This window comes from Anas acuta, chromosome 1 (assembly GCF_963932015.1).
Source record: "Anas acuta chromosome 1, bAnaAcu1.1, whole genome shotgun sequence".
In the NCBI taxonomy this organism is placed as follows: Eukaryota; Metazoa; Chordata; class Aves; order Anseriformes; family Anatidae; genus Anas; species Anas acuta.
Window position 1 is genome coordinate 107,984,318 of NC_088979.1, and position 27,908 is coordinate 108,012,225.

The 27,908-nt window shown below is 37.9% G+C and overlaps 1 long non-coding RNA gene across 2 annotated transcripts in view; it reads right to left on the reverse strand.

Annotated features, from left to right (window-relative positions):
• Positions 1 to 15,371: 15,371 nt before the first annotated feature.
• Positions 15,372 to 27,908, reverse strand: part of LOC137860797 (uncharacterized) — a 123,003-nt gene continuing 110,466 nt past the window's right edge. The window contains exons 2-3 of one of the 2 annotated variants that reach the window (XR_011099191.1): positions 21,306 to 21,407; positions 15,372 to 17,102 (exon numbers count right to left, since the gene is read on the reverse strand). This is a non-coding gene — a long non-coding RNA (uncharacterized lncRNA). Of the gene's footprint in view, positions 17,103 to 21,305; positions 21,445 to 27,908 lie in introns of both variants that reach the window. The other variant, XR_011099192.1, reaches the window with a different exon arrangement.

Here is a 27,908-nt window from a genome sequence, read left to right on the forward strand (position 1 = left end):
TCCATCTTCACTGTCATGCAAAAGATTTTGTTTCAGACATATATGATTTCTGTAAATAAAAACTATTTAAACTTCAAGTTGGCAAAAGAAATAAAGAAGGAAGAAAATTAACTACAATGAGAATTCCTCTCTTTTTCAAAAATATTATTTGTATATCCAGCCCCTGGAGATTTGCTAGTGTGTTGCTTTCCACTTTCATGTCTTCATAGGATTATTACTTAACATGTTTTATGGAAATTTTTGATACAGCATAAAGAAAGACGAGACAAGTGAAGCCTGAGGGACAAAGCATTTGATATATGTATGCTTTTCTTGTGTGTAATAGTAAACAAACAGAAAAGTAAATAAAGTTTCCCAACAGATGTATAAAAGTAAACCTACAGGAAGAAGTTTCAAAGCAGAACAGCATTAGTGACAATTTTAACATAGCCAAACAATCAAAGGAGTCTCTGATGCAGTATTACTTTAACAAGAATAGTAGGAAGAACTTGCTAAAAGGAAAAAAAAAAATCACCATCTTTTCACAGTGAAATGATGACAAGACCTGCAGAGCATGCTAAAAAGAGCAAACTAAACACAGTAATTAGACTTTTTGCTTGTCAGTGCAGCCTCTGAAGACTTAAGCAGGTTGAGATAAAATGTTGAACTAAAAGAGATATTGCCTGCAAAAGCTAAGATGATGGCTAAATGTTACTGAAGAGAGTTCTGTATTTAAGATTTTTTTGTTTTGTTTTGTTTTTGTTTGTTTGTTTTGTCCTTGCTATTTCAGTCCATACAGTTTACTCCTGCACCTTGCTGCCATTGCCAGTATTTTGGGACAGCCTGACTCTTGGCTTTGTAAAGAAGTGGCAGTGTGGCTGGCATGCACAAGTCCAGTTCCCTTTGCTTGGGACTGTCACGTAGAAATGATGTCATGTTTCTGCTGCTTCAGACAGTTTCAAGAGTGGTGATAGCAAACAGCTCTTTTCATAACAACACTGTGTAAAGTGTGACACTCCCCACCAACTTTAAACAGGAGGATTATGTTTTACTTCAATAAATTTACTTCAATAGTCATCCAAAATACTGTCCACCTTTGTATTGTACTGGAATTATTTACTGTGGCAGAGAATACTTTGCTACAGTACTATATCACTGAGAAGCTCGTGGCTGCTGCTTGCCATACTTGGCATACCAGTGGAACTGGTCATAGTGATGGTGCTAAGTTTCTCAATTATGTTATCAGCTTAATGATCAAATCAGCAAGCAGTTGTAATTTACAAAGATATCTAAACTGGATCTTGAAAGCTCATGTACTACTTGGTCACTGTGATTATCAGGCTCAATTGAGGCAGCTGACGTCTAGTTGGAAAGTGAATCTTAAGGTATCTTGTACCAACATCGATATATGACTGAGTGACACAGAGGTGCCTTGTGTATAGAGTCACTCAACTACGTGGATACATTCTGGTAGAAGTTGTTTGTGCCACACTTTACAAGAATGCTGGAAATCGCTCTTCATTTTCCCAGCCTCCCTCTTACCATGAAGGTTTCTTATCTCAAGGGCTGATTCTCCACTCTGGCACATCACTGTGAAGCTGGAGTTGCTACAGCCAATTCAGACTTATTATAGGATGACTCTTATCATGCTAAAACCTTTGGTGTAAGGGCTCCAGCCCTGGGGCAGAAGGGGTTTGGGGGATGGGGGGGTGGGGGAAGGGGAAGAGGAGTAGTGCTACTCCTACTATAAATTATCAGAGATTTTAGGTGATCAAGAATAATTTAAATGTTTCCTCCTCTACCATCTCTAATATTACTGCTCCTTTGGATCTCTTTAACATTTGACTTTTTGTCCAGTTGGGGCAGCCTTTCTCACAGCACTCCTCTTGTATCCTCACAACATCATCAGTTTTCTACCATTTTTCATCAACAGTGACTATTTTTGCTGCCTTTATGGTAAGCCCCACTAGAGATGAAGCCCTTCAGCAGCACCAGCCTCTCCTCTTGCCTTCTATGTCAAGCCTGCTCAGGTCCCCAGCCATCCTTGTTACTGTGGGTAACAGAGATCAAGTGGAAGCAAAGTTATGTAGTAGTAAATGGGCCTCACTTTCCATTTCATGAGATCTTTTTATTCCTTCATACATATGTTTTTCTTCTGACTCTTCACCCTACCACTTCACTTCTTTTTTCTATTATCTTCTGCAATTGCAGAGTACCATAGTGCTCTTCTTTCTCCATATATTTTTGTTTTACGTGTGTGTCACTTCATCTAATTTTCCTAGGTTGCATCAACCTATGAAAACAACTCCTATTTCTTCTCCAGCTTTCAGGTAGCAGAGGTTTCTACCAGAGAGATCTAAAGTACTTCCCCCCTTGACCTTAAATTTGTTTTGCACACCTTGTTTTCAGTGAAGAACTTTGACAAGAAGATGAAAATGAAAAGAAATAACATTAAGAGTCATTACTACTATGAAGCTGGTCATTGAAATACTGAGATTAGTTCTCAGACTACATGTTGGAAATCAGCATTTACAGTTTTAGAAAATGAAAGAAGAGTAGGAATAAATGTAACAAACCATTAAAGTATATTTAAGTGTAAACCAAAGGCCACAATTATATGAAAGTGAATTGTTTTTCTATGTCTTCACAACAGTCGTACTCAGGAAGTGCATAAATTCTGCAACTGTCTTCTCACTAAAAATAGGGAATATCTCCTATACTGACACATTTTAAGGATAGAGTTTACATGGGAACTGTTGTGCATCTTTTGAGAGAAAAACAAACAAAACAAAACAAAACAAAACAAAACAAAAAAACACAATTAATTTTAATGGATTGACTTTCAGAGTGAATCAATTCTGAAACATTAAATAGAAATCATTTATACAAGGTATGTGGTCATATCCCCTCTTGCTTTTCCTGGGGATAACAGTAATACACTAGTCAGGTCAGTTTCTACAAATTTGCAACTGCTGCTTCTGATTTCTTCCACCTTGATCTAATCAGCCTGAATTCATAGTATCAGCCTGTGCTTCCATAGTAATGACTCATGTAGGAAACAGAGCAAAACGCAAGAGATCTTGTCCTAGTAAAAATGGGTGTGACACAATGTCTTTACTACAAAGTAAAGCTATACTATAAGCAGATTGCCTGTGATCTTCTTATTGCTTATAAATTTAATTGCTTTGGCTGTTAGCTAATATCCTGAAAAAAAGGATGTGCAGAATGGAACAGGGTGATTTATATTTATGTATTCTATATTTGAAAGTTTTACCTATTAAGAAAGTTATTGCATGAAATTGTGAGTGTTGCCTGAACATGAATATTTGCAATGCTGACATTCCAGACTAGCTTACTGTATTATTGCATATTCAAATGGTGGTTTATGTGTGCCTTTACTCAAGGATACACTAAATATTGCTGTCCTACCTACATTTATATTTGGATGTTTTGTGTGTTTATATTTAAGCTCTCTGTCCTGTGATGGAATTGGTCCCTCCCTGAAAATCTGCCTTATAAACACCCCACTCACAAAGAGAGGCATTACAGTTTCAATTATCTGAATCATGTGGATTCAATTGTATTGATGTGAAATTGTGTCACTATGTGTGAGTTGGGTGCTTTCTCTACCTTGTAAGCAGATGGGCATGAGGGCAAGGGAACCAGTAAGACCATGATTTATAAACAGATTTAATCTTTGGGGATTTGTCTCACTTCCTTTAAATTCACAAATAAATAAATAAATAAATAAATGTGCGATGTATGTTTCCCTTTTCCCCAGTCAGTTAGTCACAGTGAAGCCAAGCACTAAGACAGGTTTGGCCTGAAAACTGAATAATGAGATAACTAAAATGCAATGGGCAATGATCCAGAACTGTGTTTTGTTTTTTTTGTTTATATATTTTTTTTCAGTAGTGCTCTTCACTATGTTGAATAGTCTTGTATCTAGCCAGCAATTTTACTGACTTCACTATCACTGAAGCTTAGTCCCCGGAAGCATCTTCCGGCCACTTTTTCAAGTTTGACTAAATAAAAATGTCGGTCACTGTTTCAGCACAGTCAGGAAAAAAAAAAAAATCACTCCTGAGACATCTCAGTGGATAGGAACTTTGTTAATTGGCAGTGGGAAATGGGAGTAGGAACAATTTTCTTTTCATGGGGAAGGCATTAGGTTTTTGTTTTTAACTTGGATATTAAGGCAATAAAGCCTTGATATGTTAATTTGTTGGATCTGAATGCGCTTAGACTCTGTGATGAAGCTGTTTTGACATTGGGTGATGAGGATGTTTTGATAGAGCATTTCTGAGGTTGGGCTGTTTTGACACAAAAGGCTTTGACAAGATATTTGTAAGGTCACCATGACCTACTGCTGCTGTTAATGTGGAAGTGATGTAAATGTAAATGTACTGATGTCTAATCAATGGAATAAAGTACTGTGGGATATATGTAAATTGAGATGTAAATTAGCTGGTTTGGGTTATAAAAGAGCATGTTTGAAAATGCTTCATGGGAACTTTCCTGGCCATCTTGCTTTTCCAGTCTTGTGGGGAGAGGGGTCTTTAACTGTGAAAACAGTGTTCAGCTTTGTAGGATTGCCTCATTCCACTCACTGCAACAGGAAAAAAAAAATGCACTTGATTTCTTGTTAAGTAAACCTTTGACTTCCAGTAATACATTTATAGACTTAAATTTAACAAAAATAACCAGTTTATCTGGGCCTTGTATAATCACAGTCTAATCTGCTGGTCAACCTGAACATCCCCCAGAATGAAAGCTGCCAGTGTAGTGGTTGAGGTAGAATCCACTTCACAATATTCATTTTCCCTCTTGCAGAAAAGCTGCTGCTGTCATTTCTTCTCCTGTGGAGATATCCTCTGGATAAAGAAGATAGACCCAGAAATGCAAACTGAGGGGTTGGCAAAGCTGAGGTCAGTGGAGAGGCAACACCCTGTGAAACAATGCTGCCCTGGCCTGTGGGATGCTCCGGGCTGTCTTTTTTACCATTTGGTGCCAGCCCAGTTATTGAAGAATTAACAGGGGGCTGCTACACAAATAGAGCAGTCTGTTGTATTTGTGTGTTATATGGCTTAATGCCCTCACAGGAGGTGGATCGATATCACAGCAGGAGAGGTAAAGAATCCAAGGAGATTAGTCACAGAAGGTGAAGAGTGAACAGAGAGAAGAGGTTAGATGAGAAAGAAATAAAGTTTCCTCCTCAGCTTCAGAATTATTATTTTTTTAATTTGAGATTTGGTCTGTATGCTTGTATATATTTGGGTTTTGCTGAATGGCTTTTCCTAGTCTCTCTCTATTTTTATTTATTTTTATTTTTTACTTTTGTAATCGTATGTCTGTTTTGGTGCTCTAAAACCTGCCAGAGCTTGATGAGAGCAATGTCAGTGAGTTGCTGTCTGAAGACCTTGTACTGGCCTGTATTTCCAATCCTTTACAATCTCAGTTTAATCACTATGGCAGACAGCTAAGAAGTGCCTATAGGTGGAAAACATCACTAAAACATGATGCAGTTGATTTTACTTCAGCGCAGCCTTGAGACAAGTCTTATTGGCACACAGAAAATGTGTTGTAGCCTCTCTCTTTTCCTGTACCAACTCGCACACTTACGGATACGAATATGTCCCTTCTGAAAACAATTTTAGAAAATGTACAATAAGCCACCATTATTTTCTATAAGGTAAGAGCAAATATTAAACAGATTGCAAACAAGACAGCCTGACAGAGAAACTTAAGATATCCCATTAAGTAAATGCATCATTCCTTGCTTCCTTCGGTACCCTTTCACCCATCTTATCATTTCCATCAATCTTCAGTCTCTCTAATAATCTCCTCCTAGCCTCTGCAGCCTGCCAAGAGCTCAAAAATCCCAGCAAAGGCTTTGTGGTTTCATTTCTCTTCTCTTTGCTCCCAGCAACACAAATAAGTGATTTCACAACCATTGGGAAGGGGGAGCACAGGGAAAAAAATATTAACCTACCTCAACTAATCAGAAGATCCTAACAGATGGAGGGAAAGTGATCCCTGCGCCCAACAGGGAACTGAGCCAGGGCTCTTCCCTCACCACCAACTGCTGCCAGCTAAACATCTGAATTTCCTCTCTTCTGGAAGCTCACAAAAGCTCTAATCCAAGAAACAGCACCTTGTTCTCTCCGCATCCCTCCCTCATGCTAGTCCCTTCTTTCAGAACACATGGCACAACATCCATCCAGCCTGATGAGTTTCAACATTCTGACAGTTCATATGTGACCACTTTCCACCCACTGTCAGATCCACTGTTGTTAAAAAATAAATAATTAATAATACAAAAGTGGCAATATTTTCCCTTCTTAATGTCTTTTTATTTTATATTTTTGTCAAAAAGGCACAGAGCACAACTGTGTGTGTGTAACAGAGGAATTTTTGCATCCCAGAACATAATTTCTGCTATCAAAAAGAACCCCAATTTATATCAGAAAGGTAAAGTGTATTACCGGGGCAGAAATAAAGATAATCCAAGTTATAAGAAGCCAAACCAAGAGTAGCATATTTCAGCAAGCCACTTGCCTTTTAGGGGGCTTACCTTTCTTGTTTGGAAGATAAAATCCATCCTGCACCTGACAAACCTCCAGACTGAAGATGATACCTCAGTTCCTGTCAGAAAACCAAACTTATCTGCCAAAACTAAATCACCCATTACAACTATTACTCATTTCCAGCTATTTGCTGTGTTTCGGCTGAGCAACAGGTACATATTATGGCATGTTTCAGAGTCCAGCTCCTGCCCTGTCATCCAGATGGTGGAACACATCCAGTACTCTCTGACTCTCTTTCTACAAAGATTTGCTGTAGAGAGGAGGGGGCTGTTGTACTATTCAAATACAGGGCTAGGAAATCACCAGTCATACCCAAGGGCTAGAAAGATTGGCATTCTCCCTGGGTTAGACGTAACTTTACAAGCGATGGCAAGGAATATTTAGTAGATAATGAAAGCAAATGTTATTATTATCCAGCTCTAGGGAGGCCAGTGAGTTGCTAGCTCATACGGTCTTGAGTAGACAAACAACTCAGCCTAACACTGACCAGGTTGGATCTTTGAGTGTTTATTGCAAAAGACCTGCCCAAAGCAGTCAGCTTGCAGAAGCTCAGCAGAATGATCCTTGACAAAAATGCAGGTTCTGTCCACTTTGTCAGACAAAAGGTCTCTACTGTATTCCATCTGCCTTAAAGGCAGAACTGTCCTTCATATAAATCAGTTTCAGTAAGAGTTATGTATTTGGCCATCTGGGCACTAAGAACTTTCTGAAGAAGGGACTAGAAACAATGGCTGCACTGAAGTTCTTGAAATTTAAGTTTTGCAAATGAATGTCATCCAATTAATATTTTTGTTAGTAACAACAATGCTTCTGCTCCAACTTTATACCACAGATCTGTGATGGATTCTCCAACATCCAGTTTTGAGAAGCAAACACAAATTTTGTCTCAATTTACTCTGTCTTCTTCAGAGAGAAAATGTACATGTACCCACACACATGCACATACAAATACTTCACCTACAATAAAATGGAATCTGATAGTAAAAAACAAACAAGCTAATTTTCCTATAGTTTTAGAAGAAGGAATGAGAACAATGCTGTAATTTCTGTCTTAAAACCTATTGATATTACTAAGACTATAATTATTCTGTGGCTTCTATTTGCAACATCAACTAGCAAATTCCTTTAATTCTGTATATAGCTAGTGTATTTTTCATATGCACTACAATGAATAAGATACCACTTTTTTTTCATAAGACCTTAGATGCATCCAGTAGCAAAGTGATCTAGCTTGGTATTACAACTTCACTTTGATAACTTCTGCAGAAAAATATATTTGTAGCATCCAGCAGAAATCACCCTGGCAGAAAAACGTGGCCCGTGTTATGAGGTGTAATTTTTAAACGTAGTAAATGGGCACAAAATGAAATACAAGTAATCCTATTTAACGAAAGAAAAAAAAACTCCTCTACTTTATATTATATTATTTTATTTATTTATTTATTTATTTATTTTTACTGTGAAAGCCGTCATTTTAAACACTGACACTGGTTGCCCAGAGAGGTTGTCAAGTTTCCATCACTGAAGATATTCAAAGCCCAATTGGGCAAGGCCTTAAGTAGCCTGCTCTAGGTGACCCTGCTTTGAGTAGAGTTTATGGACAAGAGAGTCTCCAGAAGTACCTTCCAGCCTCAGCTACTCTGTGATGCTAAATGGTAGCAGTTTCCGTACAGTCACAATGGGGTTGCTTCTTTTTAGCTAGTTCCATGAATTCCTCCAGTTGTCAGATTCAATAACATCAGTCATCTCTCTGTTTTTGTTAAAGGTGAATCTTCTCAGGAATAAGAGGGACAATTCAGAGGTGATTTTTACCTTTACAGCAGGGGAGCCTGAAACAAAAGGGAACTTTACAGCTATTGCAGTTACGGATGCTGAGTTAGAGATAACAGAATACACCTTCTTTAAGAAGGAATTATTTACAGTCTTTCATTTTAATAGTTCCACTTAATGTTTAAAGACTCTCCATCCTTTGAAGGCAAATATCAGGTAAATTAGAAATAAGGAGTGTTAATGCACAAAATGACTGAGACGTAATAGCCATAACACAGACTTGTTCCATTCCTGAAACTAGACTGCATCCTAATCTGGGATTCTATGAAGGGTTGAAAGACAAAAAAGAGGGATAAAATGTGGCAGGACCAACTGTACAACTCATGTCTCAAATGTGATCATTAAACCAGTGAAAGACACTATGATAAACTGTGAAGGTTAATTACTAATGAAAAATAAAATAAATAAATAAAAAAGAGAGAGAGAGGAGAATTCTGGCATTTGTAATGATTGAATGCAGCATGCATAGGGGACTATTGCCACACATCTGCTTTGTGACAAGTACAGTAAAATTAGTTATGGATCATCAAAGAGATTCCTAGCACTTAACAAAATGAGACTGAAAGTGCTTTTTTTCCCCAGGTTCAGACATCTGGGAAAACATTAATCAAACATACAGATTCAGTGGGAGGAAAAATTTGGAAAACAGTGATGTTGAAAGAGACTGAGTGGATAATATTGGCAGAAAATTAGATGCGAATCTGCAATGCAGTATCACAGCAAAATAAACATTTATTTTTACTTTTCTTTTTTTCTTTTGTTGATTTTTTTTTCTTCTGATTGTTCTTTATTTTCATCTGCAAATGAAAAACCATCATGCCTTTATTCAGGAAGGAACAACAATCCCTTTTTGTCTGAGACCTGGGAAATGGAAAATGGCTGATCCCACAAGATGTTCAGTGCTTCCTACTGAATGCCCTAAGGTCCCTTTGAAGTGGATGGAAGCTGACCCTTTGAAGACCATATGTGGGACTGGACAGCCTCTTACCAGACTTGCAGACCAGCTGGAAGGGAATTCAAAGAAATGCAGCACTAGTGATTGCAAAGGGGACTGACATGAGAAAAGATTGAAGAAACTACTCTGATTACATCTGGGTCCTGTGGGAAGTGATGGGATCTTCCTATCATGCAAGTGGAAAAAAAAAAAAAATCTGATACTGGCTGCTTCATGAGAGCTGATTCCTTATTTGGGGAAGCTAGGTGGGGCTCCTTTTTCTAGTGTGTATAGGCAACCTCTTGGGTAGAGACGGGCTTTCATCTAATTTGCCTATGCTGAACACTTTTTAACCTAACTCAAACTGGCTTTTTTATTTTTTTATCCCAAATTGAGTCACGCCTTTTTATTTATTCTTGTGTTTTATTTACTGTTATTTCTAGTGAGTAGGTGGTGATCTCAAACAATTGCAAGTAGAGAATACCAGGAGAAGAGTCACAGTGCAAATAGATATTAAGAAGAGCACGGGAATGCTGCTCTGAAATGGACAGTTGACTTTGAACAGCAGCAGAAAAAGCTTCTCCCAGATCTGCCTACATGAGCTGTTTGGCTTGCACAAAAGCCTGACCTCTCTTACAGTTGCATATTCAGGGCTACACTATATCCATCTCAGTGAGTTTGCTTCTTCCTTCCTACCCACGCTGTTCTATTTTGTGTGTGTTTAGGTGATAAGCATTGTGAAAGCTTTTTCTTTTGGTGTGCTGTGAACCTTGTGCAACTGCAATTCTGGGACCAAATTCACACATACCTATTCCTAGACTTGCCCCTTTTGAGAGTCTGGTACCTTTTCAAACTGCTTTGAATAAAAAGTGTTCGGTGTTGTGCTGCTGGTCTTTGCCAATATGTTTCAGGTTAGGAGGAGATTATATTTGACATCTTGCTGCCAGCTGGGCCCTGCTCTGCAATTCAGATCTGAGAGTCAGAACAGCTTTAGGCCTTGTATGTTATTATGGCAAGTTTATCAATATCACTGATTAGTGAAAGCACAAGATGAATTGCTTGCCAGTAAATCATACCTATTTGTTTTAGTGAAACAGATAGCACTATTCTTACCACCATGTTTATATTAATAGAGGTGACAGAACCTTTACCTGGGAGATCCTGCTGTCTCTCTCCTGCCTTTTCCTAAATAATAAAAATCATGAGAAAGGGCAATTTAACTATCGCTTAAGCTACAGGAGGATGATAGAAGGTTTTGGGAGCTGAGGGCAGATGAGACTGTTCTGTAAGTAGGCTGCCAGCTGCTGGGCAGTACCTGTCCTTTTCACATAATTGCATGCTACAGTTTGTACATCTAAGAGAGTGCAAAAGAGAGCAGAGAAATGAAGAGAAACTCTCCAAAATCACTTGTGCTCTGGACACTAGATCAGAGACATCTTTTGTACCTTATATGGAGAATAAATAACAATAGTCATTATTTGATAATCAATTTAAAATTAACTTAAATTAAACTTTAGGGGCTGATTCTTCCCCCTCCCCCCCCCCCCTTTTTTTTTTTTTTGTGTAACATTTTCTTGTGTATTTCATTAACATTTAATAGATGACTTCTTAAAGAGTTCACAGACTATTTTGTGAATGTTTCAGGGGTATTGAACAAAGACCTTTTAAAGTGGGGGAAACACTGGTTTCATTGTGTGCACGGTGTGGTTATGTTCCCACTGTTATCCCATTTTATTTTAAACTTAGTCTATTGAGCCATGAAAAATCTTAAGTATGAGAAATGTACTTTTCTTTTGTGTAGCTAGCATTATGAGACTCATAAAAAACATATCTCAGATGAATAAAGCAAATCTTTATTTTTGAGAAATACAAGTAAGAAGATATAACTATTGAACTACTGCTTCAACAAACTGTGCAAAATTACATGTTGCAACAGATGTTGCATCATGTGGCTTTGTTTCAGTGGGTGGAAATGAAACCAGGCTTCCTACGTCTGTGCTCTGCATCCACAGCTCCACATCTGCACTAACCCCACACCTCATCCTGCAGTCACCCTTCCCACACACACATCACATCACAGCAATGTCCTGCAGTCTCCCCTAGATCCCTTACGTGCTGTATTGTTTCTTCTCCTCTGTGCCCAAGCATTTCCAACTGCAGTAAACCTTTCCTCTGTGTACATGTAAGAAGCGATGAAAGCCACCAAGGGTCTGGAGATGCTCTCTCCTCTGTCTATGCATAAGAAACACCACATGACATCGAGGGTTTGGAGATGATGGAGATGGGCATCCCCAGCCAGCCAGGGCCCTTTGGCTGAGGGGAGAGCCACAAGGAGAAGCTTAGGGCTGAGCTCTCCCTGTCTCTGCCTCAGCACATTTGTCTTTGATCCAGTCACACATTTCCCCCAAAGCTTCTTGGAGCATCGTATACCCAATGTGCATTGTCAAATGTGGCCGAAAATCTCTCATCACTTCAAGAGTTGTTGGAGGACAAAGGCACAAACAAATACACAGAAAGCTTTCTTGTATATACTTCATTTCTGAAGGAAACCAACCAAGTTTATGGTAAGAAAGAAATAGCAAGGTACAACTGTTTTAGATGATTAATTGAGAGAAACACTTAAGGAAAAGCTTGCAGCCTTAAAGCTTCATGTTGTCATAAATTATTCTCCTGCTGTTCCCCACCTTGCAGTTCCTGCATGGTGAAATCCATTTCATATCTCCTGAGGACAGGCACAAAGAACACAGTGGCAGCAACAGTGTTTTGAAACAAGTGCTCAGAGCATGAGGGGTTAACGTTATCTTCAGCCTCCCACCTCACTGCTCACTCTGGCTATGCATTTCTTATGCAGAGCTGATTTACAGCTGCTCTGCTAAGTTTTATCCTGGGAAAAAGCCTCAAAAATATGTTTCTGCTACAGAAATTCTCCTCTTTGTAATTGGGGAAGAAAAAGCCTATAAAATGTGCTATAACGCTCTATGATACAGCACTTCAAAATGTACTTCATTACGTATCGTGAAAGCTGGAACTTCAAAACCCATTGATTAAAATGACAGCATTTCTGTACCCTATTACTTAGGATATAGTAATTAACACTATTCTTAGTTTGCACTGTGCACAGTAAGTACACTTCTATTAATATTTTTTGGGGGGGTGGAGGGTAAGGGGACAGTGTTAATCATTTTGCTTTTTATTTTTTGCATCAAAAGGCAGGAGCTGGCAGTCACCATTTTAAGAGTGCTATGGGAAGATAAGTTTTCCTGACAGGAGAAGCCAAAGAGGAGGGGTGGAAAGAAAACAAACATAAAGCAAACAAACAAACAAAAAAACAACAATAAACTTGTCAGATAGCAGATGGGAAAGGGGGAATAGGTAGGAATGGATAGCTGAGAGGCAGTGAAGTACTACAGTCGTGAGTTGCTTTTTTTCAGCAGTGTATCTGGGGTGGAACAGGGAAGACAGTTGTCCTTCTGAACATGTAGGGGAAAAGGTTATCAGCATGGAGGAAGAGAAAAGAGTTTTTGCAGATATATACAAATACCTGTTTGATAGTCAGATTGGAAGCAGGGAATTTTAAATATATATAACAAGCAGTGAATCTGAACGGCTTCTTCTCTGCCACAGTCACTGCATTCAGCACAAGAGCAAAGGTTAAAAACTCAAATAGCTACAAAATCTCCAGCAGATACATGGAAGAAAATAAACAAAACAAAATAAAACAACAACAACAAAACAACAACAACAACAACAACAGGTCCTGAAGGTATGCAAAAGCATTTAATATTGGTTGCATCTAATAGGAGCAAAAGAAAAGTTAAAAGTCGGAAAAAATCTAGAAAAAATAAAAATAAAAATAAAAAGTCCAGATCACATTGCTTCTGCTAACAAGCTGACTATACAATGAGCTGACAGGGTTTGAACAAGGGGTAAGGGGTTTGAACAAGGGGCAAGAGGTTCATGCTAGTCCCTTGCTGCAGTTAAGAATGGCAGAAAACCCCAACCCTGACCCACATATCAGCTATCTGAAACATTATACTTGTTGCCTTATTTCATTGCAAAGCAGACAGAACCTTCACCTTTCCACTTCCAGAAGTTGCCTGTCCTAATCGAGGCAGATGATAGTCTTGTGCCAGAGCACAGTTATATTAATGAGGATAGTACCAATGCGACCTCTGGGTTGCATTTGTCACCAGCCAAGGGCTCGCCCCAGCTGCATGTCAGTGTTTAACCAGGAAGCAGCATCTGATGGGAAGAGGCAAGGGCAGGGACAGGCACGTGAGGCTGTCCCCTGCAAGAGCACTTGGCAGCTCTCCAGGGCAGCATGCAGTCCAGCTGCACCCAACGGATATTAGCGTGCTTTCACTTAATGCACTCTGAATCCACTACAGTTTCAAAAGGAGCACAGAATATATTGTATCTCAGCAGTTAATGCACAATAAGATTTGTGCTGTATGAATGCAGGTCACCTCGATGTGCAGAAACCAGGCTTAGAGAGGATGTGAATGGAGTCCCGTCTCCCCCGTGTAAACAAGTTCTTAATCTCTCTAGGATCTACCTGAGAAAGGAATTAGGATGCTGATCCTCAATTTTGTCAGTCTCCTCTGCATCAACGTTTGGTGTTTATAGAAGCACTGAGCTGGTTACATAATTTTTCACATTATTCTTCCAGACTGCCCAATGTATGAAGTCGGTGTTTAATTGAAATCTCTATTTGCATGCTTCACATTGCTTAAAATATTCTGGTGGAATGTCAGACAAGGTTAATTGAGGACTCAGTTGATGGTGGTGTTATTGTAATTTGAACCTGGAGAAATCCCATATTAATTCTGGGAGGATTCTGAAAGATTTGTTTTTCCCATTTAGGATTTATCTTTGCATTGTGAATTAGTTTGCAGTTTAAATTCAAACTGATTTTCACTACACTAAAATTCATAATATTCTAATGAATTATAGACATTCTATTTTCCTAGAAATAGGATGATACCACTGTATTTAAAAATTATTCTTCAGATTCTACAACATTTGAGACTGTGCTATAGATGTTGTTGATTGTTCTGATTCGAGGTGTTTTCATTTCCTCTTGTGTATATTCAGGAAATTATTTCTTAGGTTTGGCTGAAACTGGCTTAGTTACTGTTCTTGGCTGTTTCTTCACTATGACTGGAGCTGTATATTTATCTTTGGAAAAGTGGCTGAAAGAGTAGTTTTTTACCTACCAATGATGTTGTTTAGGGATCTTTTCTGTTCTATTTCCCCTTCTGTTTTTCAGCTGAAATCTCATCTCTGTGAGTACAAGCATTTGTCCCCATTTAAAATACAGAATATGGCAATGGTACTGATAATATTATAATAAGCTAAGAGAAAGGCATCTTTGTTAAAGGATTCCTTCCTTCCTTCATTCCTTCCTTCATTCCTTCCTTCCTTGCTTCCTTCCTCCCTCTCTCCCTCCCTCCCTCCCTCCTTTGCTTTCTCCCTCCCTTCCTCCCTTTTTTAATATTTTTTTACAGATTTTTATTTTTAACTCAATAAACTGGCCTTTCAGTTTTATTCCTCTGCACACCTGTACTTGAGTCATGCACAGAGAAGAAGTGACACATTGTATTGTACAATGATCAAGTAACCATTCTCCTTCTGCACAGCCATTACTCTTGTTTCAGTGCAGAGGATACTCATTATCCAGTATGTGAAATTACAATGGGAGGAAAGAGTGAACATCTCAAACTGGGAAGTAATTACCATGTACCATAAATTATATGGTTATGTTTGTCTTTAAAAAGTGTTGTGGGAGTCTTTTTTTTTTTTTCCTTTTCTTGCCCCCCCCCCCCCTTTTTTTTTTCTTTTTTTTTTTTAACTTCAGAGCTTTAGGATGCTGTGAATTTTAACACCATAATCCTTTTCTATCTTAATATCATAGTTTCATATCATTGTAGGCTATCACTATTGCAGCAACACATTACATCATGTAACTAAACACATGTTCATGGCTATATGTTCATTGGCCACTTACAGAAAACAAATTGGCCAATTAGAGAAAACAAAACTGTGCATAATGAAAATTTTTATTTCTTTACAAAATATCAGATGTATTTCACCTTCCAAGAAAAGCTCAAATGCTGTTCTGAATAGTAATGAAAATCAGAATGACTCAACAGTATGGGAGGAGCACAGTGCTTGGAGGTAAAAATGACATACAAGGCCACCATTTAATGGGAATCTTACTTTTGTGTTTGTCTTAAGAAAAGGCTAAAGGTTAGAATCTTATGACACCCACTGTACAAGCTCATAGAAAAGACATGAAGTCTTTTCTTAATTGAAGTCTTCTTAATTTTTCTTGTTTTAAAAAAACATCCAGCTAAACTGTCCAATGAAAAGGAAAAGGACCGGTCCTCATGACATATGAATATGAATTTTTGGACTTTCCTGACAACTCGACAAATGATTTCACCATTTTAAACAGCTTATCAGCAGTTAAGAATCTGGTCCAAAATTTTTGAGTCATAAAGGGGAAAATGTCATTAACATAGGTTTATTTTCATTCGTTTTCATGTGGTTCATGAACGCTAGAATGTGCTGACAAAGGATACATAAGCAAAGAAGAGACTTTTTATTTTTGTTGACCTCCTTGAAGTCAATCTTTTCTCCAAAAAGTTTCACAGCCATTTGTGTTTCATTGCATTAGGAAAAAGCAAGCTTGGAGCACTCAAATGCCCATGTACCACAGTCCTGTTGATATTAACTGCAGATCACTCTGGAACAATAGTAGCCAGGAGCAAGAGAAGCTGTTGTGAGGGGCAGGTGTCCATATGGATTGTTCTGCTCTTTATGAATATGCAGGATATTTCCCTGCAGATTTTCAAGCTGCTTCTTATCCTTTTTCCTTTAGATGAAAACTTATGGTTGTCTTTCTCTTCTGGTCCTCTCCCTGAGGTGTTATAGCAAGAAGAGGTGATTTGTCCGTGGGTTATTAGAGCAGACACCACATACACTAGAAATTCCCAGTGTATAAATAATGTCCTTGCTAATTAATTTATTTATGTTTGAGTCTCTCTTCCTGTCCTGTTACTGGCACTTGTGATTATTAGAACAGAAAGCCCAGGTCCATTCCCAGTCTTTGTCAGATGGCCGCATCTTGTGTCATCTAGTGGGCTGTTCTGTACTCTGTCCCTGGAATGAAAATTAGCTGCTTGGCAAAAAGCAACAACAGAGGAAGAATAGAAATTATGAAGTTTGTAACACCACTTTTTGAAGATAAAATTGTTGTCATGATATGTCTAAAGCTTAATAGGGAAGTAATGCATAATACCAAATGGACAGCTGGCTCAGTGAAATGAGTTCCCACCATTCTTGCAAAAGGTGGGTTAGGTTAGTTATGACAAAAGCACATACATTCACATCATATGAGAATTTTGTTGGAAGAAGTAAATAGTAGTTTTGCTCTTCCATTGCTTCTACTACATTGCTTAAGTGGTGCCATGTAGATTTAAACTTGTTGCAAATGTCTGGTCTGGAATTTCACTCTCCCAAGGTGAGCTGCTCACTGACAAGAAACTGATGGAGCATGTAAAGCCATCTCTTTTGGCCTCACAAATGGGAGAAATTAATGTAGAAGAATTAGGCTGAAATTTCATCCCACCACCACCATGAGATCACAGAGAGATCTGAAAGTCACACTAAAAGAAGTTGCTCTGACATACACAAGAGTATGTTGCAGCACAGCTCATGGTATAATTGCAGAGTCCTCTTGTCCTTCACCAGACTGTTCCAAGACATGCCTGAGTGGTAAGGAGATGAGATGTTCACTGTGAGATAGGATGTCGTAAACAAGATACTTTAAAAAATGGTGTTATTTGTCTGACCATTGTTACCCCCGATAGCAACTGTCACTATATAAATTTCCAGTAACTACAAGAAATATAACTAGATCCATCCCAAAAGATGTTCTGTGGCAGAGTCTTGCCTAGGTGAAGAAAGCAAAAATAAATGTTTATCAAGGAGTTCTGCTTGCTAGAGAATCGTCAGCCTGGCTCCTAATGGAAAGTTACATTTTTTCAGAACAATCTATAGATGCTATCTCACAGCTGTCACAGGGAAATTACCTTCACAGAGGTAGAAGACACAGAATGTGGAAGTGTTCCTGAATCGAGGAGTACCTCAGTGGTGTTAGGCTATTTCTCATTTCCATTCAGAAAAAAAAATAAAATAAAATAAAAATAATTTTTTAAAATTGCAGTGAGGAAAGATTTGACACTATTCTTTAAGATAACATGAAAACCACATCAATTCTGGACTGTAATATTCTTATTCTACCCAAAAGTAATTTGCTCTCTATGCATGAGCACTCTGCTATTTTGTTTTCTGCATCTCCAGAAGTATATTTTGTTTCCCACTCAACAGAAAGTCAGTGTGAAAGGAAATATAAAAATTACTTCTAGTTCTGTATGGTAACTATGCAGAGCACCTGACATACAATTCAGAAGTCTGAGAGAGAAGAAAGAAGCCTTCTCATTTTATATTATTATTATTTATTTTTTTTTTCCCTGAACACTGTCTATTATGCTGAGGGCTATGAAAATAATCAATAAACTGAAGAGATGAACAACAATAGTCACCACATAAAAGTTTAGACAAATCTTATTGATGAAAAAGTTAAGCAGTCAGCCTAAAGAAAATACAAGGAAGCTGTTAATTATTTTCTCTTGACTTTCTGTGAGTGATAAACAGAATGATATAAGGAGAACGGGATTTGGGAGTTTATTTTGTTTGGTTTTGTTTTCCCAGAGGTTGGACATGTGCAAGAAGAAACTATGGCCTAGAATTAAGAAGGCAAAAATGCAAACTACCAAGTGGAAAGCATTATGTGACAGTGAAGTCTGTTCAACAAGTAAAAGAATGCCTACTTATGGAAGGTGAGATTGCACACAAAACTAGGAGGGATTCCATACAAAACCCTGCACAAATCAGATGTCTTGGTCTGCATTTGATCCTTATTAATCTAAAAAAGCAAGATGTTTTATCCACCTTACATGGTAATATAGAGGTTAAACTGACGTTCAGTGCAATATATACTCTCCAGAATTGGAAAACTCTCGGTTGCTGACAAATCCAGACGTGGAGAAGGACTTCGGTTTTGGTTTCTAGAAGTAAAAGGACAATTCCTCTTATACAAAGGGTCTCTGAAGCTGTTTTAGTAGAAGCTGTAAAGGCAAGAAGAGGACTGTGTGCTAAACTGATGGCTAAAGCTTGATGCAACGTAATGAAGTAGACAGTAGCATGCTATCACTGCATTGCTTACTAATTTGCATGTTATATTAGAAAGCTACACAAGTTTTGACAAGCAGCAATCCAATTCTTGCACCCCCAATTCTTCAGGTTACTTACCAGTGCTGCCAATATTGGATTCATGATTCACAATTTTTTATTTTTTTTTTTAAAAAAAGGACAGTCTGTTCTTGCTTTGGGAAAGGGGAAAAACATTTGCTTCTTTCTTCCCTCCCTTTCCCTACAGCTTTTTCAGCTAATTCTGTCTGGACACAGCCCAATACAAAGCTATAACATCAGCACCTAGGCCTCCCTGTGGCTATTTCCTTGTGGGGAAGTCACACCAAAGCCATACCTGCAGTAAAATTCACAGAGCAAATTGAGCTTTCATATCAGCCACCCACATCTTAGCAATTCTGTGCTGAGAAATGATAGACAGTGCTACACAGTTACTGGGGCGAGTAGGGAGAGGAGAAAGAGGCTTGTTTAATTATCCTACTTCAGCTTGATTGCTATAGTGTTATCTTAAAAGTGCAAAGATTCGGCAAATAGATTTCTGGTAATTAGTGTTCAGAATGTTGTAATGCTAGCACCCTGGATCTTACACTGTGGATTTACTCATACTAGAAATAAATATCCAGCCTCTCACATTCTGTGATCTCAGCAGTGGCCCAACTATCGGATATGCAGGCAGAGCCAGTGCACCAGGCTCACAGATCAGAGACATTCCGTGGCAGGTAATGAAGAGAGGACTAAGTGATGGGGATCGAGATACATTGCATCCTTTGTGACAAAGCCATGCTGGCTGTGCTACACCGGTGATTTTTTTTTTAACTTTTTCATCAAATATATATATATATTTGGTAGGCATTACTGTCACCACATACTAATTCCAGATGAATCTCTGTAGTTATCTAGTGTCTTTAGGTGAGGCTGAAGTCCAGTGCATATAATGAAAAGAAGCTTGAAGCAAGTAGTCAAGAATAAAATTAATATGAATGTCACAAATTGATGATACAGCATTGGTAAATTGTCAAGTGTACAATTGGAATACAGAAAGAAAGAATCACAATGTTAAGTGTCATGAATGCCTTTCCAACTTGTGAAGAAAGCAGCACTGTTACCTGGACAAATTATGTATTTTTATAATCATTCACACAAAGATTTAGACTGCTTAAACTCTCTTGGTGTGTCAGTGCATGTAACACATCAAATGGTAGAATATCAGCACAAATTAAAACACAAAAATTACAACTACAGCTACCTCAGGCAGCACATGCTATGTAAGGCAGATGAGAGCAACCCACTTGGATTCCCAAAAATGACTGAACTGAACACAGACTAGACAAGTATACATTTTAAAAGACATTTTTGAGTGTATGCTGGAAGAAACAGGCATATGCACCAAAATAAGGAGGATGCCAATGTAAAATAGAGGAAGCTTGTGATACAACAGCTGTGATACTAGCTGGAAGCATGGGCACCAAGCACATAAACACCTGTTTATGTTTCATAAATGGTGTTGAGGCATAGGGTTAAGCGGTGACGTGAAGCTCTTCAAAAGGATACGTTCTAGGTTCAAAGCTCTGCAAGCAGTTCTGAGCTGCCAATACCACGTAACTTCTTTTTCTCTGTAACATGCAGTTCTTCCTCTGAGTGAGAAGTGCCTCTGTGCTCCTCTGGGGTTGGAACATCAGTTCCCTTGAACACAGCAGGCATTCAACCTGAGGCTGACCTGGTTCAGGCACTAAGCCATGTAGCTTTAAGTATACATGCTTGCATTGCATAAAGAAGGATTTATGAATCTCTAGTAAGGGCAGAGAGTTGTCATTTGAAAATAAGAGAAAATGCATTAACAGAAATTCAATTTATTTTATTTTTTTTTTTAAAAAAGGAGACATACCTAGTCAATTTTAAGAGAATTCATGAGTTAAAATATAAGGGCTTTAGTTAGGAAATAATTGCACACTTCTGACCTGAGGCAACAGTCAGAGTTTGCCGAAAAAAAAAATGGCACATGCCATTAAATTTAATAATACTTAATTATAGAATCATAAATATTTGAGATTGGAAAGGCCCAGCAAGTCATTTAAGTCTCCCTTCTTATCAGTGCAGGACTGTTCCCTATTGCACATATGCTGGTGTGTTTTCCACAGACTATTAGAATTCATTGTCAGGAGGATTTGCCTTAAATTCTGCCTCAATTTTCCATTTCTTAATTTTATCCCATTACTCCCTGATATACCTGCTTGTTTCATGCTAAGTAATTCCTTTCCCTCCCTAGTGTTTATGCCAGTCAAATATTTGTAGATGGTTAGCATGCCTCTCCTTAGTTATCGCTTAGCCAAACTATACATATTTATTTAGTTCTTTTAATCTTCCTCATAGGTAAATCCCTCCAGCCCCTTAATTATTTTGTTGCTCTTTTCTGAACTCTCTCTGTTTTCAAATCTTTCACGTGGTCATATTGAACACAGTTTCCCAGTTCTTTTCAGCCAGAGCCACAGAAAAATCAGGGGGAATACTGCATCTCTGCTGCAATGTGATGTGTTTTTGTGTCTAAACCAGTATAATTTTTTTTTTTCCCGCCCTACCATGCTGAGGACCATGCAAGGCTGGAGAGAGGTCACGGCAATCTTTGTTTTTAAAATTCTGCCCTGAAGCTATCCCTCACAGCGCTGTCAGCAGGGAAGACATTTCTTCTTCTAAAACCTTACCTCTGATAGTTTTCCCATCTAAAGATGTAACTTGAGCCTTCTTCTGCATTGGGCAATGACTTCACTTCTTCCTCTTTCTGTTCTTCTTTACTGTCCTCTGCCCTGTGTGTTTCAGAGGAGATCAGTGAGGCTGGAAGAACTGACAGAGCAAGAACAAAAAATGTAACTGACTGCCACAGCAGGAAAAAACTTCATCTCCTGGGTTTATCATCTCAGAGATTAGTAGCCCAGGATGAGGAAAAGGCTTCAGGGAGACACTGTGAAGAAAAATACAAGAAGAGTAAAGTGGGGAGACAAAGCAGGATGAAGATATCTTTACAGGGCAAGCTGATAGTGGAGATAAAAACTGGGAAGAAGTTCCGTGTGTTTTCTCAGCCAGACCCTAGCAACAGAGTCTGCCTTGAATAATGGGTAGTATAGTGATTGCAGTGACAGTTTGTCCTGACATCTCCATTTACAGTGAAACACTTTCTTCTTCCTCAGCCCTTAGTTCAATGGGGTTGAAGGATGGGCACCCCAAGCAGACTAACTTTGTTTTCCTGGCAGGGTTACTGCCCTCACCACAACATCCCCTAGAGGGCAAGTTCAATCTCTTAAGTATCTCAGGTGATCACCATGTTAGAAGTCATTCTAAAAACACACTGCAGAAAAGCTGGGAGGTTTATGATAATCTAGTTGATGCCCTGGGTTAGGAAGAGAGAAGTCAACAGCAACCTGTTCACTTGTGACTTTACCTGATTAAATGGAACAAAAATATTGCCCAGGAAATAGTAGATTCAAATAATATCTATCAGTTGTATCAGTGTCCAAATAAGGGGACCAAACTAAGACTTCATAGTGTTTGCTTTATCCTTAGCATTTCTCTCATTTTGTTTCCTCTTGTATAACATTTCAATTGACCAAGCTGTACAGGAATGCAAAAAATAAATGTAAAAATCTGTAAGTATAGTTATATATGTAAATATTCCATTACAGGCCTTAGTGTCTACTTAAAATCAGGACAACCTAATTTCTTCTACCTTTCTCAAAGTCCTTAGCTGCTTTTTTGTTTGTTTGGTTGTTTGGTTGTTTTTTTTTTTTTTTTTTTTTTTTTTTTTTTTGCTTGATTTTGTTGGTAGTGATGGTGGTAAGGGTTTTTTTTTGTTTTTTTTTTTTTTTTTTTTGTTCGTTTGATTGATTTATTAGTTTTGATATGTTTGATTGGTTATTTTTTATTTCTGAAAATAAAATAAGGGTAGCTTGGAGAGGGAAGTCAAGTTTTAGCACTATAGTGTTCCAGCTTTGTAAGGGTATTTAAATACCCAATTGCTAACTTGGCAGACATTAGGTTGTGTTTTAATTCATTTTTAATATGTATTTATTTATATGACAGTTGCCACAATATTTATTAAAAGTAATAGACAAAATATTTTTTTTCATATTCATATACCTACCAAGTATCTTTCTTGCATAATCACATCTGATTGTTAAGTCATATTATCAGAGCTACTGTTTGAAATCTATCTATGGGAAGAAATTGACCCTGTGAAATCTATTTCAAACAATGAGATGACAAACATGAATAAGAAATGTTTCCTTGTTTAATACAAGCCAATATTTTCCAGTCTAGCCATCAATTTTGTGCACTTCCAGCCATACACAAAAGAGTGCCTGTGTGCATGGTTGAATGAATAAGTAGTACCTGAAGCTGACAGGACTCATGGAAGCCATCACCTGTATGTGAAAGTCATGGTGCTTAAGGAACTCTCAGAAAGAACCTTCTGCACTTGCAGATGTGCAAGAACATAACAGTCACTAAGGCAGGAACAAAGGTACGGAGGGCAGGGAGCTAAGATGACAGTCTTGCAGTGTGGGTTTGGCACTGGTTATCTGATGTCCTAGGAGTATTCTCCTTGTTTGTTTTTGTTTGTTTGTTTGTTTGGTGGGGTAGTTTGTTTGTTTTTGGTTGGTTGGATGGTTTTGGTTTTTTTTTGGGAGGAGGAGGATGTGGGGAGGGGAGTGTTCCAAGAACTGAGAAATTGAGATAAAGTTGAAAACTGAAGTCCTCGGGTAAATTCAGATGACAGAATCTGAAAGCTTTTGCCTTTTAGTAACTTATCTAACATGTCAGGCAGCCAACATAATACAGAAGGAAGGGTGTTTATGCAGCATTTTTCCCAACCTACACCATTTTTTTCAGCCTATGTAGGAAAAACTACAACAATCTTAGTTGTGCCCTCCTCCCCCCCGCCCTCCGCCCCATCCCCTTAAAAAAAGAGACTTTTTTTTGAAAAATTATGCAAAATATGTGGATACTACATTCCAGCTTTGGAATCTCCTTATTTTATATTTTTGTTTTGGTGGCTCAGAAAATGAAGGCTATCAGCTCTTGGATTATGTAAACTGACATGGTACATTTTATTTCATTTTCTTCAGAGTGCATGCATCAACTTATCCATAAAGTATTGATTGCAGGGGGCTGAAGCTGTCTGCACAGTGCTGGCTGATTTTATAAGAGATTTTAGTCTCAATTCTGCCACAAAAGCAAGGTGTAGCTGTTATTTATAATAGAAAGCATGTGGTGCCAAAGACATGCAGGTGTCTGTGTGAGAGTGGCTTGCACACTAATGACCAAGTTTATATTTTTAAGCACAGTATAGCATATGTAAAATGTGATGAAGTCATTGCACTTGAGTCATTTCTCTAGGGCAAATCCTTCTTTTCCCTGCTACAAAACAAACACATTTTACTCCCTCTTTTCCACACATCTATACCTACAAGGGTTTCCCAGGCAGAAGCATGTATGTATGTGCCAAGCACTTGTTTGATGCACAAGCAGTGAAGATAGTGTTTTGTGAATGTATCACACACCAAGTTAATTCTCAGTCAGTCTGGCAAACACATCCTGAAAGTATTAAAGCTGTGCTTTCTCTGAGCACAGCTACCTGGCACAGCTACTGAAACTCTTGAACATCTCAGAGAACACCTGGGTCATGGCCAAAGCCAAGACATGATGTGTCTGAGAGGCACTGTCAGGTGGCAGAGCCTTCATGCAACTAAACATCTCTGAGGTCTGGGAAAACTTGTGATGTGTTCCACACAAGTTTGGCATAACTTCCTCCCACAAAAGACTGTTTCAAGGAAATCTACAAAATACTTGTATTTTTGACATGGGAGCAGCCAATGGGTTGCATGTTCTCCCAGAGCGATGCGACTGCTGCATCTCCTCCCTTCTTCCTCTTAGTCATGTCCTCAGGGAGAGAGCAGTGCCTGGAAGGCATTACTGGCTCTGGCTCTTTGCTTAGAGTCCCTGACTGTCTGTTTCTTGTGTATAAATATATAGGAGTATGCTCTTATTTTGGGGCATTTCTCCATGCTAGTGATGGTAGGGTGCCTGCGGGCTGTTCTCACATCACTCCCTGCACAAGGGATGTGCACACTACAGCCTGGAAATTCTTCAGTTGGAAAGCTTGCCAATTCTTCAAATAATTTTTTTAGCCTTCTCTGGACATCATCACAACCTGTGTGCATTCAGGACAGGTCAGAGATTTTACTACCATGCCATCATATGATTTTGCTTGACCTACAGAATTTTTAAGCATTTGCCAAGTTTCATAATACTTAAAGAGATAAATGCTTAAAGAGATACAAAACGGACATCATTGCTGGTTGGATTTTATTTTCTTTATCCAGCAGTTGCTGCAGTCTTGCTTTTCTGAGCTGACTGTATTGACAATGCCTCCCTCTACTGGACAAACCCGACTGTTACGAGACACACCAAGAATATTTATTTGACTGACCCAGATTTGAAGCACTGCAGAATAAAAATGTACAGTTTATGTTAGTCCTGACTGATGACTTGGATTAATAAACTGGTTATGTAGCAATGTATCTACAGTTTTCTCTGTATCTATGTGGTGTTTTTCTGTCCTTTATGTCTTGCATTTTAATTATGCAAAGCATACAAAAATTTTCTGCCTCTTCATTACCCATTTGCTACATTTTTATAAAAGAACATTTCAAAACTATAGGGGTGTAGGTGATCAATACAACTCAAATATTCATTATTAAGCATATATTTTAAAATGTGAGTAATACTATGTTGCATCAGCTTCTTGTGCTCTTATTTTCAGGAAATAACATTTGGACCAAGGAAGACCAAATCAGTCACTTTTCTCAGACTTTGTAGCCCATCTGCCCTACACTGTAGATCCCTGGAGATGTCATTACTGAAGTGATGAAACATCTTGGTTTAAGAGCTCCTGGTCTCTGCAGAGAGCAAGGGGATGAGAATTAACTATGCATCTTATGCATGATAGTGCATAACAGCATCAATAACAGCTCTTCTCCTTAATTTTTGCTTTTAGATGCATGAGGTCTAGAGGAATATGTGCCAGGCAAGAACTCAGGAATTTATTTATTTTTTTTTAATATATATATTTTTTCCTGCTTTGTCCTGACTGGTATTGCTGAAATTCATTGTACTTCTGGATGGAAAACAGACATAAAACTTGTTCTTACCTTTGAGCTGTTTTTCTGATTGACTACCACCCAGGTATTTCTCTGATTATGAAAGTGCTATATGGGAAGGAATATCTATGTTTATAATGGGACTTGGCTAAGATGAGCTGTCTAGAGAGACTTAACCTCTCCAGTAAAGTCATGGGTGGTTTGGCAGTGATCTTGGTGTGAAAATTATTTTATTATTTATGTTACTTCTTCCCTACAAAAGTTTATACTTTTTGTTTTAAGGTATGTGCTGTGGTACATCAAACATGCCCATGCTAACTCTCAATGCGTTCTATGATTTGTGTTCTTTTGTTTGGATAACACATTAAAAAAATGAACAATCCTCTGATAGCAAGGTAAGCTTTGTATTAAGGTTTTCAGTAATATACAGCAGCTCTCCTTATGCTTAAAACACAGCTACAGTAGGTTGAATTATTGTCCCTGTGCAGTTTTCATAGTTATTACTTGGTAGGTTGCCTCTTCAGTGTCAAATTAGAAGTCATTCGGCTAGAACTGTTTCAGTGATACCTCTTGAGGTTTGTAGGTCCACATACTTGAAGTATATTACATACTTTTCTGAACAGTTGTGCTTTCACAGGGGTCTGTATTAGAACAGCATGAAATCTGCTGCTGTTTACCTAGGTTTCATCTAAACCTCGATGGTGGGTTCACTTTATGCGATGTCAGCAGCACTGAGAGTCAAACTGTTTCAGGCAAACTTGAAATTCAAAAGAAAACTTGAACTCAACCTCCTGAATTCCTTCCAGTGTCTTTTTCCTTTCCCTTCCTTTATTCAAGGGCAAATTTGCATTTAGTGTTCTGATATTTTGTGAACAACACAGTGCCTTTTTCTGCTTTTGAAGAACTATTTTATATCTCAGTTTTGCTTTCCCTTGTGCTCTACCTTGCATACATTCATGTTGCAAACTGGCTGTGGTATGCAGAAAGCAGGATGTGAAGCAAGTATAGATTTTCTTCACTTCTTTTTGTTTGTTTGTTTTGTTTTGTTTTGTTTTGTTTTGTTTAGGGACCTGGAGGATGAAGTTCCTGTGTTGAGGTGCTTGCTTAAATACTGCTTTCAGAGATCATTAAAAAAAAAAATGGGCAGAGGAAGCAGAGGAACACATTTAAGAATCCAAGTGAAGGTGGAGAGAATCTTAGGAAATAAATGAAGGAATGCTTACAGGTTAAAAATTAAATAAAAATGAGCCTTACACTGGTTGTAAATATATTATGATATATTTCTGTAATAAAAATTTGGTCTGGTTGGTGAAGCAGTGAAGTACTGTGGTTATCACTTCACTGTTAAGGAACATATAGCTCAAATACTTGAAATGAAGATGGGGAGGGGTATCTAACCAGCTTAAGTTTGTGTAGAAACATGGTAAAAGGGCTAGACACCAAATTAAAAAAAAAAAAAAAAAAAGTGAAATTCAGAAAAATAATGTTGAGTTTTCTTTTCTTTAAATGCTCCCTCTCACTTGCTTTCTTTTTGTTTAGTCTCACACCTTTTCTTTAAAGAGCTGATCTTTTAATAAATAATACCAGCAGATATTAATGCCATAGATATTAATGCCAAAGTTCCAGTATTCCCATAGGATTATTAATCTTAGAAATAAAAGAACAGATGACACTAAAACTACACTAAAACTGACACTAAAAAAAAAACTGACACTAAAAAAAAAAAAAAAAAAAAAAAAGGAAGGTAACATTTAAAACACAGACTGATTTTTAAGTAATATTAATAAATATGAGTATTTTATATATATTCTATATTCTATAGTGAATGTTAACACGGAGTCTCCAGGGAACCTCTTGAAAATTAAAATTTAAAATAAAAAGCTGTTATTGAAATTCTGTGTATAAAAGAATAAGTTTTGATTACAGTTATTAAAACAGATGTCATGAATCTGAATTGGTCCTTATACAGTTTAATTCCTTGGTCTTTGTGTTAGAAGATAAACCACAATAAAATTTAGTGTGAGCCTTCTTTTTCTGTCCTGGAGAAAAGATGAAAAAAGAAAATTTCCCTCCATTACAGCTTGTATTTGCAAAGCATGACAGAGTAAGTTGGTTTAAAGTGACTAAAATATTTTCCGCTAAAATATTTTCAAT